Source organism: Hyaena hyaena, unplaced genomic scaffold, assembly GCF_003009895.1.
Source record: "Hyaena hyaena isolate Hyena2069 unplaced genomic scaffold, ASM300989v1 scaffold_92, whole genome shotgun sequence".
In the NCBI taxonomy this organism is placed as follows: domain Eukaryota; kingdom Metazoa; phylum Chordata; class Mammalia; order Carnivora; family Hyaenidae; genus Hyaena; species Hyaena hyaena.
The window spans coordinates 204,643-223,410 of NW_024080723.1; positions in this window are offsets into that span (position 1 = coordinate 204,643).

Genomic DNA, 18,768 nt, shown 5'->3' on the forward strand with positions numbered 1-18,768 from the left:
GGAATTGCAATCCATCTCACCAGCAGCCAGCATTTCTTATCTAAAAATGTAAATATGACCTATTTATTGTGCACCTAAAATGTTGACCCACTAACTTAAAAACCAAAGTTGCCAAGCAAATTAAAATGCCAATAATATTAAGGTATTTAAATGAATTAGACTTATTCTTGGAATTGGAGCATCCTAGATTAATGATGGCAAACGGTGTTGGTGGGTTCATAGTTAATAAAAAGAATCTTTGAAGTGGTCTAATCCAACCAGTTTTACAGATAAATAATTAAATGATTTGCCTGGGTGTCCACAGATGATCTAGTACTGTACTAGTTCTACCTCAAATGTCATTACCATAAACAAAACAAAGAAAGGTAAGTAGTGAAATAAAAAATGTGTGCTGCAAAGCTAAATTAAAAATGATTTGATATTGTCAATTACTTTCTATCATAAGCAAGAATAATTAAGAATTTACTGTTACCTTAGTCTAGATCTGTTGGTTGATCTCCACCTAAGCTTAAAAAATTGTTAATCTTCTAAACCTTTACTGTTTCCAGTAATACTAGCAACACTCACCACTCTCACCACTGTTGCCTTGAGATTGTTTTCTCCGCTTGATTATTTATTACACTTTTTATTATTCCTTAAACCACTACAAATTCATGTAAAGATCCTTTCGCTAGTTTTTAAAATCCTGTCCCAGTGGTTATCAATTTTGAGCCACACAGATTTGGACCACTGCCCTATCCTGTATCAGAGCTCTCCCAACAATCTCAAGTTATTTTCTTTTAGCTCATTATTTTTTCACATCTACAGTAAAGATGTTGAACCTGACCCCCACGTGCACAGTCATTTCTAACATTCTATAATTTTGTTTCTTCCTATGTTGTCTTGAATGTTCATCAGCAGGACCTGGAATAACCTCTTTTCAGTTAATTAATTCAGTTAATCCCTGTGTTACTATTGACCATATTTAAGTACCTCTGAACTAGCCCACTTTTTCCATAAAATATTTCAAATTAATCAGTGGCAGGGTTGAGTGGAATAACTTTCTTCCACCCTACTCAAAGTGGACTAGAAATCACTCAACAAACTCCTCCATCTCTACTTTAGTTGTATATTCATTTCTTTGTTTTTTCAATAATATTTACCAAGTGTCACACTTAGTGCTGAAAATAGAATACAAAGAGAAGACACTCTTTGCCCTCTGGAGGAGAAAAATTATTACAATCTAATAAGATGAATGTTAGGAGCATATGTAGTATATACAACAGGACCTTAAAGGTGCACCCACTACGACTTGGAGAAACTAGTAAACTGAGCCTTAATAAGGAATTATCTGGGAGAAGAAAGAAAAGAAAGGTATTTCAGGCAGACGTATAGCATGTGCCAGTGCTTTGATGAATGCAAGGATTCTACATCATTGGATCTTGAGGTGTAAATGGAGATTGGATTAGAATAATAGGCAGTACCTTGATCATAAAGGGTCTGAGCCCTCTACCGATTTGGGAAATTTTATAAAGATTGTGGGAACCATTTCAAAGCACATAAGTAACACTGTAAAGGCTCAGAAGACTAGCCAAGTTAAAAGCAGATAGAGCAAGTTAGCAGGCTACTTAAGAATTCAGACAATGTGAGTGACCCAAATGAAAAGAGATAAACGTTCTGTGATAGCTAACAGAGTCTATTTGACAAGTATTGAGGACCTCATAGGCTTGTGGGGGGTTTCAGTTTGCCATATGGGATTGATGCCATAATAGAGTAGACAAGATGTCTCTCCTCATTTGGCTAATTTATGGTGATAACAGATTACTAGAAGAGTGGAGGCTCTTTGGCTTTCCTTCCTACACTAAGAAGTCAGAGTAATTTCAGCTAATTGTTTTGAGTTTCTCACAGACTGAGAAAATCATTCAGTATTTAAAAAAAATTTTTTTTAATGTTTATTTTTGAGAGAGAGAAAGAATGCGAGCACGGAAGGAGCAGGGGGGGGAGACACAATCTGAAGCAGGCTCCAGGCTCTAAGCTGTCAGGACAGAGCCCAATGCGGGGGCTCAGGTATACAAACTGTGAGATGGTGACCTGAGCTGAAGTCTGAAGCTTAACCAACTGAGCCACCCAGGCACCCTCCCTTTTTTTAAAAATTATTAAATCAGGTGTTTAAGTTGTAGTCTAGGCTTGTATCTGGGACCTTTTGGAAATCAACCTAAAGTTTCTAGTAGTCCCTTAAATGAAATACTTTTATTTATAAAGGACTTCAGTAATTCAAATAGAATTTCCTAGAAAATTTACATTCAGATGCTTAGGAAAACAAAATAATAGCTGTCAAAATTAAAATTGCATTTAATGCTAACTGATTTGATTTTGAAGAACTTTCTCATAGGCATTTTATAATTTAGATCATAAAAATGAGTGATAAGTTAAAAAGAAACAAGCAAGAAATTGTTAATGGATTGAATATATTTTTGGAAGAAAATGGTATGTTTTCAAAAGTTTATTTCTTTAAAAAGGACATTTTTCGGTTTTAAATTTGCTTTCATTTTATCTAAAGATGTTGGTAAATAATAGCAAGTTAACTTGCAGGACAATGATGGTGTTCTGCCCCAAAATATATTTTAAGTAATTCACTAATAATTATAGTGAAAAACATTTCTGTGTGTCTTTATATATAAATAGCTAAATGTACATAAGTTACTTATTACCTGTTTTTGAAGTTTTTTGCACTTTTTTGGGTCTCTTTCCTTAGTTTCCCTAATTACATAAAAATACTATTATAGATCATTTTCCCATATACATAGTAATGATCTTTGATGTCTCAGATAAAAAGTAAGATTTCCCCTTCATACATATAGTTTCTAATTTGTCAAAGATTTTTATAGGGACAGTCAGATTTTAGCTCTTTTTTTCACTTAAAACCAAAATTAAATGTCCAGTACTTCTCTGCTTCCAAAGTTGGAAGAAGGATATGAGAAGTTTGAAGATATCCTGTGTATACTAGTGTAAGAATATGGTCCAAGTCAGCACTACCCAAAACTTTACTGTGCATATGAATCTTTTGGATATCTTTCAAAAATACATATCTGATTCAGTAGTTCTGGGGTAGGATCTGATATTCTACATCTCTGACATTTCTACTGATTCACGTAGTCTGGAGTAGGATCTGATATTCTGCATTTCTCACATTTCTAATTGTTAACCCAACTTATGTGCACTGGGTTAATAAGAGTGCACATAATCCTTTGGCCAAATGCTGGATTCTTGAAATAGAATATAGATACATTTTTAATACAAACATACTGAAAATCAAATAATCAGAATTATGACTGTTTATGGTTCTCTATTCTTAATTTCCATTGGGAAGTTAGATTTGGTTTTTCTTATGGGACATCATTCTTTATTTAAGAAGTTGGACTTCTTTTTTTTTTTTTTTAATTTTTAGCATTTATTCAGTTTTGAGAGAGAGAATGAGTGGGGAAGGGGCAGAGAGAGAGGGAGACACAGAATCCGAAACAGGCTCTGAGCCGTCAGCACAGAGCCCGATGTGGGGCTCGAACCCACAAACCGTGAGATCATGACCTGAGCTGAAGTCGGATGCTTAACCAACTGAGCCACCCAGGCGCCCCTAAGAAGTTGTACTTCTATATTCTCAGAAATGTTACTGAGGTAGCTGGCTCCAAAATAGCCACCATCAATTCTTACCTTCTTGTACCCACAAGCCATTCCCACATTAAGAGGTGAAGACTATTACTCCACTTCTCTGAATCTGAGCTAGTTTATTATTACTTTGGCCATTAGATTATAACAAAAGTGACACTGTATGCCTTCTAAGATGAAGTCATAGAAGCTTTACAGCTTTCCTGCTAGCTCTCTTGAAACACTTTCCCTGGGAAAGTCAGAGTCATTCTTTCTACCTTCAGTCTGCTATAGCAAGCACAAGCTAGCCAGGTGGAGAAAAGATGCTTGACTACTTTTTTCCCAGTTGTTCAGCCATCCTAAGCTCAGGTGTCAGACATTGAGAGAAGATGCCTTCAGATGTCTCTAACCTAAACTGTCATCTGTTTACAACTATATGAACACCCCCAGTGAGAACTGCCCAGCTGAGGCTCCTCAACCCTCAGGACCATAAAGATAAATTATTAAACCACTAAGTTTTGAGGTGGTTTTTAAATTTTTTTAAATATTCATTTTGAGGGGTAGAGAGACCATGTGAGTGAAGGAGGAGCAGAGAGAGGGAGACACAGAATCTGAAGCAGGCTCCAGGCTCTGAAACTGTCAGTACAGAGCCCGACGTGGGACTCAAACTCATGAACTGTGAGATCCTGACCTGAGCTGAAGTTGGACGCTTAATCAACTGAGCCACCCAAGCGCCCCTGAGGTGGTTTATTATACAGAGACAGAACACTTATATTATGCCACTTTGAGGAGATTTATTATTAAAATGTCCTGTTCTTTCAGAAAATCATATAGGAGTTGTGAATTCATCTGAAATCTTCATACAAAATATTGTAGTCTTTTTAAATATGAATTTGTTTATGAAATATCTAGCACTTTAATTTCTTCTTATAAAAATGTTCTAGCATTAAATAATTTATATTTAAGTTATGTTTTATGATCATACTTTTGAGATTGGAGATAATACTACTTTTGAGGATTATTTGAAGATCTGATTTTCAGTTCTTCCACATAATCACTAGAAGTTTCCATTTTCACCTGTCCATGTTGTCACCTATCCATGGGATCAAACTATGAATGAGAAAGAGATTAATATTGTTTACTAAATATTAACTTTCCTTTTATCTTTGATTCATACTACAATTTGTCTACGTATTGCTCCCCACAATACTTTCTTAAAGGAATCTCCTTTGGGGGCTATACAAACTCTTTCATAAAGAATGATTTTAGTGACATTTTAAAATTTATTCACTCACTACGTATTTATCAGACATCTATCACTAACCACCTTGTGGAATTCAAGACCCAGAGGGATTCAAAATTAAATAAAACATAATCTCCGCCTTCAGGAAGATTTAGTCTATTAATAAAGGGAATAGTCCACAAATAACCCTATTAGACTCAATGTTTTCAAATGAAAGGAATAAAAATGCAGGGATGTTCAGAATATATGAAAATCACATCAACAAGGGTGATCAGCTTCATGAAGAAAGTTGTACAGCTGGGCTGTGGGGCTGGGAATTTTTCTTGTTTGCATGTTTTTTTTGTTTGCTTTCTTTTTTCCTACCTGTCAGTTTTAATGAAATAGTTTCACATTTTTTCATGATGGGTTATATTATGTTGAGTATACTTTTAAAATACTTTTTATTCTATTTATTTAAAGTTTATAAAATCAGTTCACCCATTTCTCCAACTCCCCAACCCTAGCCTCTACAACCACCAATTTGCAGTCTGTACCTATCGATTTGTTTTTTAGATTCCACATGTGGTATTTGTCATTCTCTGACTTATTTCACTTACCATAATACCTTCTAGGTCCATCCATGCTATCACAAATGACAAATGTCACAAATTTTTTTTATGGCTAACTAATATTCCATTGTATATATAAACCACATTTTTTAAATCCATTCATTCATCAGTAGACACTTAGGTTGCTTCCATGTTTTGGCTATGGTAAATAATGCTACAGTGAACATGGGGGTGCATATATCTTTTCAAATAAGAGGTTTATTTATGTTTTTTGGATATATACCCAGAATAGGGGTTGTTGGACCATATGGTAATTCAATTTTAATTTTTTGAGGAATCTCTATACCGTTTGCATAGTGGTTGTACCAATTTACATTCCCATCTGCAGTGCACAAGGGTTCCCTTTTTTCCACATCCTTGCCTACCCTTGTTATTTCTTGTATTTTTGACAATAGCCATTCTAACAGATGTGAGGCTATCTCATTTTTGCATTTCCCTGATAATTATTGATGCTGAACATCTTATCATGTACATGTGAGCATCTGTATGTCTTTGGAAAGATGTCTATTTAGATACCCTGCCCATTTTTTTAATTGGTTTGTTTGCTTTTTAAAGGAAAAAAATTGAAACAGGAAAAAAAAAAAGGTGACTTGAACACTGTTTATTTCCAAATAGGATTTGTAATGATTACCATTAAAGAACAAATAAAATGAGATCAAAACCATTAACATATATGAAGACATTCAAATTAAATAGTAAAGGAAAAAGAAAGTACAAGATGAAAATACTGTCTGGGTGGTCAGTAGGAAGAAAGGTAGAGGACCTAGGGTTAGAGGGAACCTGTATTGTTTGATCACTGCAGAAGTTCCTCGCTTTTTCCTCCTCACTCATACCTAATAGGATTCTGCACTAATAATTAATCCCAGTGCTTGGACATCCTTCAGCTAGCCAAAATCTCCTGGGTTTTGTTTGTTTGTATGTTTGTTTGTTTTCAAAACAGTGAGGTAAACTCTAAACCATAGCACTTATGTTTGCCATTTATTTAATGCTTAGTTTACTTAGTATTAAAGTCACATAGTATTGTAATTTTTTCGTGTGTATAATTTTACCTCCACTTATCTTTATCACCTAGCATGGTGCCTAAACGAGAAAGCAATGTGCAATTCTGTATATTTGAATAATGGCATTTTATTTAGTGTACTCTCCCTTTAATTTCAAATCTGGAGGTATTGACAATCCAATACTGTTCTTATTCCCCATCCAAAGGAGAGTCTTAGAAAATAAGATTAGAGGTTCATTTGAAAACAAATTTTGAAGGGCCTTGAATATCAGGTAAAATATTTTCAATGTTAGTAAGAGCAGCTAAGAGTTTTTAAGCAGGAAAGTAACATCAGAACTGTGCATTAAGAATTTTAGCTTAAAACTAGTTGAATTAGTTAAAACTAGTTGAAAATGATTTGGAATGGATAACAATAGAAATGGGGAGGTTAGTTGAAAAAATTGCACTGCTAAAATTCCATTTACGGTATATCTTAAGTGTCTTAGTCATCTCATGATCATTGTGTTCATTTAGTACAGAAGTTTTTTTAGAATAGCTTGAAGAAGAATTTGACATTCTTGAGGTATAAAAATATATTACTTCAAAACTTAAATTCAAAAGTAAATATTTAGGCATGTATTTTTGATTTACATTTTTCAGTTCTAAATTATTCCTTTTTTTTTCAAAGTTTATTTATTTATTTTTTTTAGTAATCTCTATACCCAGTCTAGAGCTTGAACTCATGACCTAAGGTCTTCCTTAGGTCTTCCAACTGATCCAGCCAGGAACTCCTTCATTTTTCAGTTCTAATATTTGCTAGTAAAATGTGCTAATTAGTGACTTTGGATGATGATGAAACCATACTTAACAAACATGTTGAGTTTATGGTGCACATGGACAAAAAGATGGTTTAAATTCATTTAATTTACCTTGATTTTCATAACAGCAAATTTTTGGTGTTTTGCTTGGAGGAAATGTATATTTTATTATCCTTCTCTATTGTGGTCTCTATACTTTCTCCTGCATTCCACAAAGGCCTGAATATTTCTAGATCACCTCTTGTTTGTTCTTTTCTTTCCTGACTACCAATTACACTTCCTCCTTCTTAAGTTGATTGATCTTGATCAACTGTTAAAAAGAATTAGATTGAGGGGTGCCTGGGTAGCTCAATTGGTAAAGTGTCTGACTTTGGCTCAGGTCATGATCTCACAGTTTGTGGGTTCGAGCCCTTCATCAGGCTCTGTGTTGCTGGTTAGCTCCGAGCCTGGAGCTTGTCTTCGGATTCTGTGTTTCCCTCTCTCTCTGACCCTACCCTGCTCATGCTGTCTCTCTCTCTTTCTCAAAAATAAATAAAAATTTTTTTTAATTAAAAAAATAATTAGATTGAAAGGGATTTGTATCACGTGAGGATACAAAGATACATTCTCTCATAAAGGGGGAAAAACTATGGTATGGATGACTAGGATATTTGGATTTTAAAATGAATCAGTTGCCCTGAAATTAATCTCTAAATATAATTGAATTTCAGGTGATTTAGGGATATACATTTTGGGGGAAAACTACATACTCTTATATATATGTTAAGACTGATCCTAGTATTTATTTTTCTTTTCCCCAAAGGAGGAAGAAACAGAAACTATAAGTGAAGATGGTAGTTCAAAAGAAGCACGTGATATGTCAATGAAATACACAAATTTCTTTAAAATTTATAACTTTTATTCAAATATAAGACATATATGTCCTATATTTATGAATCAATAGAAGAGTATAATGTGGGCCTTTGAGTTGGAAAGCTTAGGATTAAATTCCAGCTTTATCTTCTACTAGCTCTGTTACTGTAGACTAACTTCTATGTGCATCCTCTGTGTTGTATGGGGGAAATATTTACTTTGCCAAGTTTTGTAAAGACAAAATAAGGGAAATGTAAAGCCACTAGTACAATACCTAGGACATGGTGGATACTCAATGAATATTAGTTCACATCGCTTATTTCTTTTGTCCTATTTCTTAAGAGAATATTACACTTAAAAACCAAAACACTTTGTTTTTTACCTGCCTGCCCTGCCCCTGCCCTCTTCCTTCCTTCCTTCCTTCCTTTTTTTCTTAAGTATTTTAAAAATGCTTTATCTTTCACTATGCACTGAAGTATAACAAATGTATATCATTTTTGGTATGTAATTCATCATGACAGTATCTTAGAGTCAGGAACCATTACTGACTAGATGCTGACAATAATTTAATAGTATGAATTTACAGTTAATTTTTTACTAAGCTAATAAAAAAGAGCTCTTATGTAGTTAAAAATAATTTCTATTTTCGTTGAAGTTTGCTGTACTATATGGATATTTTTGGTCTGAATATTTCTAATTCTTCAAAGAAAATACAAACATTTTGAAGGTCCAATTCAAGCAACTCTGGGAATGTATTGAATTTCTTTATCTTTTTCTTCTCAAATTCTTTTCTTACTCATAGCTCCATTTTAGAAACAGATTGCCTCAACTCTCAATGACATAAAGTATCTTTCTAAGCCAGATCTGAAACTGCTGTCACTATAATAACCTACTTGGGGTGTGTAAGTTTTATATATTTCCGGAGGCAAATAGACAATTATTGAAAGCTCTTATTCCTGCTTCTCCTTGTTTTGAATAAGCAGATCATCTTTATTGATGCTTTAATTAGATGACAGTGTTGAAGAACATGAAAGTTATATGTAACCCAGAGACTGTACCAAATCTTCTTTTGAACTCAGAATAGAATGAAGTAGAAAAGTGAGAGTAGAGACTAAAGCTTTCCAAGGGTTCAGGGTAATAATAAAATAGTTAAAATTAATTCAAAACTTATATTTACTAGATACTATCCTAGGCCCTTTATATATGTTTTTTTTTAAGATTTATTTTTGAGAGAGAGAGAGAGAGCACAAGCAGGGAAGGGGCAGAGAGAGAGGGGGCCAGAAGCTCCAAAGTGGGCTCTGCGCTGATAGCAGCAAGCCTCGTATGAGGCTGAAACTCACGAACTGTATAAAAAATACAGATTTCTAAATATGTGAATATCTCTTACATATCTAATTTTATAATGCATAAGATATAAATTATATGTCTGTCATCCCCACCAGATTTTGATACCTGAAGGGCAAATCATATTTTGTTTTTATCTTTAGAGCCTTTACAACATCCTGGTATACTGGAATCACTAAATGAAATTTATTTATTTATTTGACAGTTATTTGTTAAAGGCCTTTATATACTAGGAGTTTAGATTATAAGAAATAGCAAAGAACAAACCACACCAAAGCTCTGGCCTTCGAAGACCTTATATTCTATGCTTAATGATTGTTTTAATCAATTGATGTAAACTTCCTAAACCCACATCTTCAAATACAGAAAATATCCATTTATGAAGCAGAGTTTTTTATGAAGCCATTTACTTATGTCACTTTACAAATTAATCTGAATTATATTCTAAACATTAATATGAATTAATGTTATTATATTCCATTTTTTTATAGTGTAAGAACACCTCAAAAAGTGTCCCTCAGGAGTATCTCATCAATGACAGATGAAGAGGTTAGGATTAAATTAACTAAAAAATTTGTCAACTTTTAGTAACTAAATGAAAAAAAAAAGTAAAATTTTACCACAAAGTAATTATTAATAATGTATTAATGATTTTATTAACAATTAGTGTTATAAGAATTTAAGCTACTGTCTTGACATTTGTTTAGAATCCCAAGTGATTTCCTAATTTTCATTTGTTTGTGTATTTGTAAACATTGTTGTCTGTCAGAAAATGAGAACAGCCTTAAGCTATATGTATATACAGTTGAGACAGGGATTATTTACTACTGTGTTGTGGTGCCTCAAGGAGGCTGCCAGAAGTTCTCTTCAAATGTATATTTATTTATGAACTAATTCGAGCACATGAGAATATAATAGACTTTTTTTGCTCACCATCTAGGTTTAATCAAGTTAGCCTTCTATCCTTTACGTTCAAGGATCTAAAGTGTGGTCCTTGGCCTAGCAGCATTAACATCACCTGGGGGTTTATTAGAACTGCAGAATCTTAGCCCACCCCAGTCCCAACCTATTGAATCACAATTCTGTATTTTAACAAAATTCTGTAGTTATTTGAAACTTTGCTGTAAATCCATTTTTTAAATGCTATTTAATTTTGAGAGAGAGAGAGAGAGTGTGTGGGAGGTACATAGAGGATGGGGGCAGAGGATACAAAGCAGGCTCCGCGCTGTCAGCACAGAACCCAATGCAGGGCTCAAACTCACGAACTGTGAGATTTTGACCTGAGCCAGAGTCAGACCCCCAACTGACTGAGCCACCCAGGTGCCTCTCCTTTTAAAATCCTTTTTAAAAGGAAGATATATATCCAGCAAAACTTGCTCCCCTCCCATGTTATTCACTCCCCTCTCTCACAACAGGTAATAACTATTCTAAAGTTGATATGTATCCTTTTTGTCCAAAGTTTAAATTTTTGTCACATAGATTTGTATCCCTAATTACACACATGTACACAGACTTTTTAAACTGTATATAAATATATAAATGCAGGGCTTTTTCTGCAACTTGTTTTACTCGAACAGTGTTTTTGAGGTTTATCCACTTTGGTCAAGAAATTCTTACTTGCCCCAGTGTTACCAAAATTTTCTCTCATGTTTTCTTTTAATCGTTTTTCTACTTTGCTTTTCATACTTTCAGAGTCACCAGAAATTAAGAAGATGATTTTATTGAGGTTATTACAATAGTGACAGCATTCATTAGGAACATCTCAAAAGAAGGGGACCTGAATTTTATAAAGGCAGGTAAAAACAAGGAAGTTATAGTCACTGAGAAAGAGTAGAAGTGGGTCATATCTAGGAATAAGTTAGAACAGAATTGTCTTTTGTAAATTGCGTCTGGAAACAAAAAATGTAGAGGGACTTTTCAACTACCACCTCTTTCAGGGAACACAGGGTTCAGATAAAGTTCAGCATTGCCACACTTAAGAATTGAATTCATCTAGAATTTATTTTGTATATATTCAAGTATTTTTTATCAAGCAGATTATCAGTTTTCAGTTATCCTAATGATATTTGTTACTGAGGCATATCTTACCTCCACTGATTTTTGAATTCCCTATTCTATTTCTATGGTTTTATTTGTCCCAGAGTTAATATGCAGTTTTTAATCATTATAGCTTTATCAAATAAATCTGTTGTAAATGTTTTTGAAAAGAATATCCATTTGTTCAGTACTGATTTATACACACACAGTAGGCACACACTTTCAATAGATCAGATAAAGCTACTTAATCGTGTTGTTAACACAAACATGCATAAACTTTTGTTTCTTTATTAGTGATTGAATATTGAAAGAGAATGTTAAAATCTTTCACTGTGATTGTGGATGTTTTTACTTCTGGTTCCAGTGGAAGGTTTTTGTTTCTTTATTTTATACTACTTTGAAAGTTATACTCTGGCTTTATCCCCCTAAAGTGCCTAAAGACCATGCACATTTAGATATTTAGTAACATATATATGGTCTGGAACAGAGGATGGAGCTGAAAATTCAGACTTGAAGTAATAGTTGTGTAAGTGAAGCCTCTGGTGTAGATAAGTTATTCAAAGAGCATACTGAGAGGAAGAAAATTTAGGATTACATTTATTTATACATTTATTAAGAAAATAAGAATGGAATCCTGACCAACACTAATACTTTAAGGAATGGGATGAGCACATAAAGATTACTGAGACAAGGCAGCCATAAAAAAAAAAAAATGTTGCAGAGGCAGGGGAGATCAAGAAACAGTGGTCTCAGAAGCCAAGGGAAATGATTACTTCAGGGAGGAGGGGAAATTATAAAATGCTTAGGAGAGGTCAAATAAGACAAGGATGAAGCATAATATAATGAAGATAGAGTGTGTTAGCCAAAGTAGGACATGAAGCCAAGTGAGAGTTTTTGTTTTAAATATGTAAAAAAAAAAAAAAAAACACGATTAAACATGTTTATATATTAAGAAAGAGGCATAAAAAGAGTGGGTAAAGGTACAGAAGAGAGGGGATTGTTAACAGAATAAGATAGACATAGGATCTACCAGGATAAGATGAAATAAAGATAGGAATTGATGAAGGGAATGGAGCATTAAGGACCACTTTCTAGTCAAGGTCAGATACGTATCTTACCTTTGTTTAATTGCAGAGTGATGTACATCATCTAGTAACTTTAATTTTGGGAAACATTTTAACTGCTGGTAGAAGAACAGAGTTCAGCTTCTTTTCCTCATTTTCCTTATGTCTGTATAGCTTCTTGAGAGTACTTTAAACTGTTTATAGCTGCAAGGGATAGAGACTTACCTTTAGACCTCAATCATGTAGTGTTCCAAGAAATTTGGGTATTCTTCTCATAGACCATGATTCAGTGTGCTCATGAACATGAAAGCTACATTAGTTCTAGAGGATACCATTTACTGATTTTTCTTTGTAGAGAACTGGGGCTTATGTATATGTATGTATATAATATGTATGTATATATATATGTATATATATATACAGTGTATTATCACATATTTTTCATGTCAGGATTATCTGGGATTTACTTGGAGACTTTTTCTTTTTTTTTCTCCTTTTTTTTTTTTAAAAGTAGGCTCCACGCCCTCTGCAGACCCCAGTGCAGGGCTTGAACTCATAACCCTGAGATCAAGAATTGAGCTGAGATCAAAAGTCAGACACTTAACTGAGCCACCCAGGTACCCCAGGGATTCTGTTGTATCTACATTGTATCTACAGAGTAGGATTTGCATAATTGTTCCTCCTTTTCCAATTTGATTTTTTTTTTTAATATGGCAAGGAAAAGGAAGCAGAGCAGAAGCTTATCTGTGTTATTTTGTCTGTGTCAACTTCCCCAGAGTTACATATCATTTGAGATAAATAGGCTTTTTTTTGTTCATCTTCTTGCTCTAAGCATATCTAAAAAGTTTCTTACATTGCCTCGATAGTTTTCATAAATCAGTTCTCATTCTGGGCTGACTTCAAAGACTTAGTTTTTACAGATTAGTAATATTGCTGTAAATCTGGGCAGTTTACAAAGTCCTTTCATTTGTATCAGCTTAATCATTCCGTTTTATGTTCACTTCTGTCCTTCATATAGATTCATATATATTAATTCACATATTTCCTGAGCCATAACATTATTGTTTTTATTGAGATCATTGGTAACTGTATTATCAGAAATGGGGTGATAAGTGGATTTTTAGCATCCACTCTTTTTTGATCTGTAATTGTTCAAGGGTCTTTGACCATGGTTTCAAACCTGTTTCTAGAATAATTTTGAAATATTTTTCCTGTGGTCCAAGCTGTGTGTTTTTCTTTGTTTGGCTATTGCCCTTTCTCATCCCAGGTATCTGTGAATCTACTGTCTCTCTTTTTTATTCATCTGGTACCCCATTGGTTATCACTTTCATTCTCTCTCTCCTTTATAACCTGTTATTATAAAAGCATTATCTGTATTTGCATCTCTTTTTTTTTTTTTTTCCTCCGGTTTGTTTTGTACATTAATTTGTGTGAGTGTTGCAGTCATTTTAGAGAGGGTGAAAAATTCAAAACAAAAAGGGAAAAGATTATGTAAATTCCTACCCAGACTCAATTTCTGTTCTTTTAAAAGGTCTTTTTTTTCCTGTGTACATATACAGCATTCATGAAATTAGAATGATATTAGACACGGTGACCTATGTCTTGCTTTCCTGATCAGTAATCATGAATACATTTTCATATCAGTAAATACAGATTTGTGTTACCATTTAAATCATAGCATAGTGGGGCGCCTGGATGGCTCAGTCGGTTAAGCATCTGACTTGGGCTCAAGTCATGATCTCATGTTTCGTGGATTTGAGCCCCGCGTCGAGCTCTGTGCTGACAGCTAGCTCAGAGCCTGGAGCCTGTTTCAGATTCTGTGTCTCCCTCTCTCTCTGACCCTCCCTTCTCACACTCTCTCTCTCTCTCTCTCTCTCAGAAATAAATAAAACATTAAAAAATAAATAAATCATAGCATAGTATATCATATAGACTTGCTTGAACTTATTTAAACAGTATTATTGCCTTTTTGTTTGCTTCCAGTTATTTCTCTCCATTATAAACAATGCAGCCCACAAACATTTTTATAAAAATATATGCCTATTTATTTGCTTAGGATAAATTCGTCAGGCATACAATTTTTGCATCTAAGAATATGACTATTTTAAAAAGTTGTTTTATACATTACCACATTTACTCCCAGAAAAGATGGTAGTAGTTAACACTCACATCAGCAGTAATTGTCAGTGGAGATTTTACCACACCTTTGCCAATGCCAGTTATCTTTGCTCAACAGGGAAGTAAAATATCTTGCTATTATTTTAGTATGCATTTTATTGATTACTAGTGAATATGAAATATTTTCATATGTTAATTAAGCATTCTGTTTCTTCTTTTATGAATGCCCTGTTCTGTTTTTTACCAATTTCTTTTTCTACATAGAGTATCAGTAGTTTTATTATTTATAAAATTCTTCTGCTAGAGAGAGTAAAACTTTGTTCTGTATGTTGAAAAAAAACCAGTTTATTATTTGTATTTAACTTGCTGGTGACGTATTTCACCACAGAGATGTTCTGGGGTTTTAGGTAATCAAATATATTAGAGGCTTTTTCAATTTTTTTTTTTCTCTTGGTATCCTAACAAAAATAATCACTATTCAATATTATATAAATGTATATTATTATTTTCTTCTGCTACTTTTAAATTTTTAATGAAAGTCTTTATAAAAATTCATTTGGTATGATAAATGACATACTACTTTTATGTTAGCCTGTTGTCTCTTAATAAATAAGACATCTAAAAAGAAACTTTTTAGATATGCTTAGAGCAAGAAGATGAACAAAAAAAGGCCTATTTATCTCAAATGATATGTAACTCTGGGGAAGTTGACATAGACAAAATAACACAGATAAGCTTCTGCTCTGCTTCCTTTTCCTTGCCATATTAAAAAAAAATTTCATGTTTACCTGAAATGCCTAGATCTATGCTAAATTATTATACACTCAAGTGTATTAGCTCTATAACCTTGATTAAGTTACTTAACCTCTGCACTTTTTTTATCTATAAAACGGAGATAATAAATTTTTTTGCAAGAGCTAAATATGTCATTAAGTCAAATGTAAATATGAATAAAATTGGGGTGCCTGGACTCAGTTAAGTGTCCGACTTCATCTCAGATCATGATCTCACAGTTTGAGCCCCATGTCGGGCTCTGTGCTGACAGTTCAGAGCCTGGAGCCTGTTTTGGATTCTGTGTCTCCCTCTCTCTGCCTCTCCCCTGTTCACCTCTGTCTCTCTGTCTCTCTCTCTCTCTCAAAAATAAGTAAACATTAAAAAATTAAAAAATATATATATACCATTTAACACATTGATTGACTCATAGTATATGCCCAATAAATTAGTTATTATTGTTATTTTTTGTTAACGTTGTTGAGTCTATTTTGTTATCAGAGCTAAATTTTTTATAATTATTGCAATATAAGAAATGTAAATATCTGGTAGGCCAAATTTTCCATCTAATATGATTATTTGAAGTCTAGGAGATTATGTTCATCTTAATCTATTAAAATTTTATCTTTCTTTACTATTCTCTATAAATTATACAGATTTGAGTATTCTAAATACTGTTCTTAATTATTTTATCTGTTTTTTCCTAAGAATTATTACTAAGTACACTGTCATCTGTAGTTCTTTTGTTTCCAGTGTAACTACAGTTTCTTAAACTTCTAAAATATTTCATTCATTTTCAGAAACTTAATATGAGAATTAAGAAGTTTGGTATAATTATAAATGAAGAATTCAGAAAATGCCGGGAAATTCTTGGTAATTCTTGCCTTTCTAATCTAAAAAGTCTTTTTTTAATGCAAAATTTGAATTATTTGCTATGTGATAGTTGCATAGTTAAAAATTTCTCATAAAGCTTTTCATTTTTATTTTTTCCTTAAAGCTTTGGATTCAATATGTCAACTGGTATGTACTGTCACTATTAAAAGTGAGTGTTTATAAATATGCTAATGCAGAATGTAAAAGACATACACACAATATATAAGTAATACAGATCAGAATTATCTTCTTTTTCTTTTTGGTCAGCCATGGAAAACCCATACTTTGGTGTTCAACTTTTGCTATCTTTTTTTTTCCATGACCCCAAATTTTTGTTTCAATTTAGTCAGTAGGGAAGACTAGCAATAGGAAGCCTATCAGTTTTCCTGCACACCTTAGCACATATTTTCCTCCCTTTTCCTTGTTCAGGTGCATGAAATAAAAATGATTCCTTGTTAATTATTTCTTAAGGAGATGATAAGATAAACTGAAGAGAAAGAAACTAACAATTGGGTGATGAGAGAGGAAGGAAATAGTATGATTTAATAGGATTATATTAGATGATACTGTAAAATAGGTTTTTTAAAGCATCTTGAGTATAAGAAAAATTGGACATGCAAACTATAGAGGAAACATTTAAAAATGGAAGATCAGTGAATAAAAGTTGAGCAAGATAGGGGCGCCTGGGTGGCTTAGTCGGTTAAGCGTCCGACTTTCGCTCAGGTCATGATCTCGCGGTTTGTGGGTTCGAGCCCCGCGTCGGGCTCTGTGCTGACTGCCAGCTCAGAGCCTGGAGCCTGTTTCAGTCTGTGACTCCCTCTCTCTCTGACCCTCCCCTGCTCACGCTGTCTCTCTCTCTCTGTCCTAGAAATAAATAAAATATTAAAAAAAAAATTAAAAAAAAAAAAAAAGTTGAGCAAGATAGCTGCACACCTTACATAACTATATATTCTATTGCACAATTTTCTTTGAAAGATATAAAAGCTTTACATACAAAATATATTACTGGGTTTAATTTTAATTATTGTAGGAGATTATATAGACTGATAAGGTTAGTCCAAAATAATATGATGAGGAGTGCTTGGGTGGCTTAGTTGGTTAAGCATCTGACTCTTGATCTTGGCTCAGGTCATGATCTCACAGTCTGTGAGATTGAGCCCTGCATGCAGCTCTGGCTGACAGCACAAAGTCTGCTTGGAATTCTCTCTCCCTCTCTCCCTACCTCTCCCCTGCTCACACTCATTCTCTCTCTCAAAATAAATAAATAAACTTAATAATAATATGAACTATATGGAAAATAATGTGATTGCATGTATTGACTTAAACACATTTGTAAATTCAATTTCTAGCCACAAGCCATAGATAGTTGAATTATTTTTAAAATGCTACACAATAATTTGTATACATAATGATAATTCTTACAGCAAGGGAAGATCTTGAAGAGAAGTTTCTATCATTTAAGGAACATTAAGTTTTTTTCTTATAATTTGTATTAATCTCATTCATTATATTTTAATTATTTGAGAATTGATAGTTAACATTACCTTTAGAGTCAGTAAATATTTGAATACCTTTTATGTGTAAAAATTAGATTAATTCAAATTGTTAGATTATGTTATACTGGAAAAAGAGATGATATATTACCTATTAAGATACACTTCAGATAATAAGTAATGAGACTGATTATGTATATGATTTATAGAAAGTAAATAGCATTTTAGAGTCATTCTACATATGTAAAAATTTTAATTTACAATTAATGGGAGTAAAAATATTATTCAAGATTTGCTTTCTTTATGTACACTTTTTAGTAACTTGTATAGCTTAAAATAGGTTCAACTATATATTTTGATTAAATGGTAGTTATTATCTGTATTAGGAAATAGATGAACAAATCATTAATTCTGTTGTCTTACATTGATACAGTGCTTGATGCCTCACAAATTGCCGTCATATATATTTTTGTGTAATTCTCACAGATATACTATAGGTCATTACTCTATTTTGCAGACGAAGCACAGCATGTTGAAGTGACTAACCCTAGGTTTGTCCCCAGCAGATCTCTTTACTTTTGATTCACCTCTCTTCCCACCATGCTAACATCCTGCAGAGTTGCTTACAGAATTAGTGTTACCTTCATACTTTGTTATAAAGACAAGTTATTTGTTTCTTTTAGTCATCTCTGAATATATGAAAGTTGTTAACACAGAATGAGAAAAGATTATCTAACTGGATTCCTTAATGTGAAATGCAAAAACAATTTCCTAGTGAGTCATCTTGGCTATATTGCGGACAGAACCTGTTTTTTAGAGTCACTTTTGGGAAAAGATATTTGAAAATAAGGAATAGTTTTCTAAATGATGTTGCAGTTATTAGTATTCTTTGGCCTTTAATTCTTGCATTTACACAACCTATCCTGAGAGAAAATATGGCATAGAAG